A 3,808-nucleotide genomic window follows, 5' to 3' on the forward strand; every position below is an offset into this window, starting at 1 on the left:
AGGGACCTGGTTTGTTTCGGTTCTATAATCGAAACTCTGTATCAACTCCAGCTCTGAGATCCCAGCCGGCTGAAAGCTGGTTTCTGGGGTTTTGTTTAGCTTCTATATGTTACAATGTTTCTTAAACTGCAAGCTCAGAGGCCGGCAAGTCAGGCGGGGAACGTTGCAGTCCTCCGTCACTGAAGCAAGCAAGCCTCATGTTCAGTTTAAGCTGCCTGGCTGCCGGCCGCCATCTTGGCTGGCAGTTAATTTGCATATCACCCTGATTAGCCAAATGGGAAGGGTAGCGGTTGTACACCAATTACCATGTTTCTCTTTTATTAGATAGGATGAGTCAGAGGATTGGATGGCCAACCAGTTTCTACCCTTTACCCTTATCAAGGGACACGACCACTGTGGTTTCAAAAATGTGCAAGAAGATCCATTGGGAGGGTAGGAAGGTGACAGTAAAACCTTGCTTTTTAGTTTTTACCTTACTTTTACAATGTTTCTATTTTATGTATGTTTATAAGACATATGACATGTAATTATAGTATATATTTATAATTACAAAAAAATGTGAGTGGGGAACATATTTTACTAATGGGAATGTGTGTTTAAAAAAGTTTGAAGACCACTAATCTATCCTATTACCAGAATTACCTTTTTAAATAGAAATGTGGACTCAATACTTCCCTCCTTTAAAAGCCTTTAATTACTTCCTGTTTCTTACAGGATAAAGACCAGTCTACTTAGCGTGATTTACAAGACCCCTCTCAAAGTCGTCCTGTTTAAACCAGTGCTTCTCAAACTATCAGTGGTGAAAGATCAGGGTTTTCCCCACCCAGTCTTTCAAGGACTGACATTTTTATAAAGTAAATTATTAGAAAAGTGAACTATTAGAAAAATGAAATGAAAAAAAAGTACAAGGAAAGTCAAGTTTTTTTTCTTACTAAATTTAATAGATATAAATTACTCTGCTACATCGCATCGTTTCCCAATTTTGGTACTTATTTGTTCGTAGCCAGTCATCAATTTGCAGCCCACACTTGCAGTAACTCTGGTCTCAACTACTTTTTTTTTTTTGCCCTTTCTGCTACTTTTAGAGACTGTATACTAGGCCATTTAGGGCTCGTTATTATTCTCACAGAAAGCCATGCACTTTTATACCTGTATGCAGTAGTTTTCAAATTGTGGTCTCTAGGCTGGCAGCATCAGCAGCACATGGAAACTTGGTTAGAAATCCAAATTCTCAGGCCTCCCCTCAGAACCACAAAGTCAGACACCCTGGGTGTGGGCCCCAGCAGCGGGGGCTTTAACAAGCCCTCCTGGTGAGTCTGCTGCATGCTAAAATTTGAGAACCACTTACATGGAGAAGTCCTGTGTGTCATTCAAACTGGGGCACTTTGAGAGTGAAATGGAGCACTGTTAATGATGCCAGGTAATCTGAGACTATCTTAGGCAAAAGAGGAGAAATGGTTACTCTTCTTTTATACTCCAATCTTTTTCTTTTAGGAGAGGTTTCTAATGTATTCTCATTTCAGCATTCCCAAACTTCCCTGTGATATCCGCTGAAGTGAGGGATCCTTACCGGCCCCTCCCCCCCTGCGGGAGAATGAGTGATTTTTATTTGTGTGGAATTCCACCCATGGATTTTCAAAGTTCCATTTCCCTTTGTCCAGTCATAGAAGAAGTGTAGCTGGGGTTTCAGTAGAGCTAGAAGCAAAGCCAGTGTCCAAAGTTTCCTTTCCCTGTTGGAGACAGGCTCAGTACAGCCTCAGGCCAGTTTCAGTCCATTAGTCCATTGTGTGTGAGCGAATGCAAGGGAGCCCCACAAGCCCAGAGTCACACAAGTCCCACGAGTGGCAAGAGGAGCTAAGAGCATGAACTCCTTTGTTCAGTGCATTAAATATCCCAAATTTCCTGCTCTTGCAGGGGCCACGCCCATTCTGGCCAATGACCTTTGTTCTCAGGTGTGACTGACAGCAAGCACATTCCCTAGTTACCCCAACTTTACTAGGCATGCGTCTATCTTCCCTTTGTTGAACCCCTGAGGAATGTAAGGTTGTAGCTTACCTGGCGAAGCTTCCTAAATGACGTGCCAATAATATCTGATCTTCCCTTTGCTCCTTTCCTATTATTAATAATTAGCTAATTACCGTGTTATCACCTAGGCAGAGTTAGTCACTCTCCCTTTATGATTTCTCTTAGCACATGACACACACACCCTCTGCTATTGTATACATGTGCCTTACAATATAATTATCCTATTGGGTTGTTGTTACCTTGCTATGAATCTGTCTTGCTCTCTCATTATGCCATCTTAGCCATTATATTTTTGTCCCCTTTAAGTTATAAAATTAACACATGCTATTTAAATAAAGTTCAAATAGCACTAAAATCTGTAAAGTAAAAGTCTAACTTTTTATGTCCCTATTTCTACTTCTACTTTCTAGAAGTAATCACTGTTTTTAATTTGACTATGTTTGTGAGTTTAAAAACCAACACACACACACAGACACACAAATATGTGTATTTTTTTATAAAAAGGAGACAATAATGCATATATCTTGAAACTTGCTGTTTTCCCTGTTCAGTTGTGTATACTAAATAATGTCCCTTTGTTTACACAAAGGGTTGAATTGTCAAAGTATACTCATGTGAATGAGCGATCTTAGCCAGCACCAAAACTTACTCATGAATCAGAGGTTATAGGCCGGAGGCTGGCCCAGGAGCCAGGCACAGACGTTCCTTCCTTCCTAGAGAAGACCTAGCGAGCCAGGAGGCACAGCTTCCAAAGACTGTCACTTTCAGTCCTAACCGGTTTGGCTCAGTGGATAGACCGTCAGCCTGCGGACTGAAGGGTCCCAGGTTCGATTCCAGTCAAGGGCATGTACCTTGGTTGCAGGCACATCCCCAGTAGGGAGTGTGCAGGAGGCAGGTGGTCGATGTTTCTCTCTCATCGATGTTTATAACTCTCTATCCCTCTTCCTTCCTCTCCGTAAAAAATCAATAAAATATATTTAAAAAAAAAGAATGTTACTTTCTTCCATATTAGGCCATATCATCAACATAAATACCTAAGGAAAGTTTAAACCTGTAGAGAATTTTTATGAGTTTACTTGAACCAAACTGACAATAATTGCCAAGAAGCGAAATCTCAATGAATTCAGAAAATGCTCCAGAGAATGGCAGTTTTGCACCGTATTTTATACATTACAATCAAAGGAGGAGGCCTAAGGGATTACATAAAATCCATTGGTGATAGATTAGGGAGGCGGGAGAAAGCAAAGGGGGGAAAATCTCTGGATTTGGATAAAAAGTGAAAGGAATAGACACATACTTCTTATACTAATATACAGATGGGTACAGGATAGTTAACAATTAACACAATAACAATAACAGTGAGGGGTTTTGTGGTCTCTGGTCTTGTGCAGTGAGGGGTCCTGGAAAAAGGAAATTTCTCTGACATTCCAAAGGTATGTTATCATAAATACAAAAAGACAATAGACAGGCTCAGTTAAGGTAAAGATTGAACTTTGTCAGGGAAGATACGGGCCTAGGATGAGACTACCTTCCATGACTCCCTTTTAGTTAGAAAGTTTTCCTTTCAGACCGTATTATGTAGTTACTTTAGATCTCTGCATTTATAAGGCCCGCCATTTGTTCAGTATGTAGCCCCGCATTTATAACCCGCCATTTGTTCAGTATGTAGCCCCTCTTTTCATCCACAATACCTAGTTACATGTAGATCAACATGAAGCCATTTATAAATGTATTTCAGACAGACTTTTCCTGTAATTTTTAATTTGTTTAACAAGAGAAAAAA

The sequence above is a fragment of the Myotis davidii genome, unplaced genomic scaffold (genome assembly GCF_000327345.1).
Source record: "Myotis davidii unplaced genomic scaffold, ASM32734v1 scaffold205, whole genome shotgun sequence".
Classification (NCBI taxonomy): Eukaryota; Metazoa; Chordata; class Mammalia; order Chiroptera; family Vespertilionidae; genus Myotis; species Myotis davidii.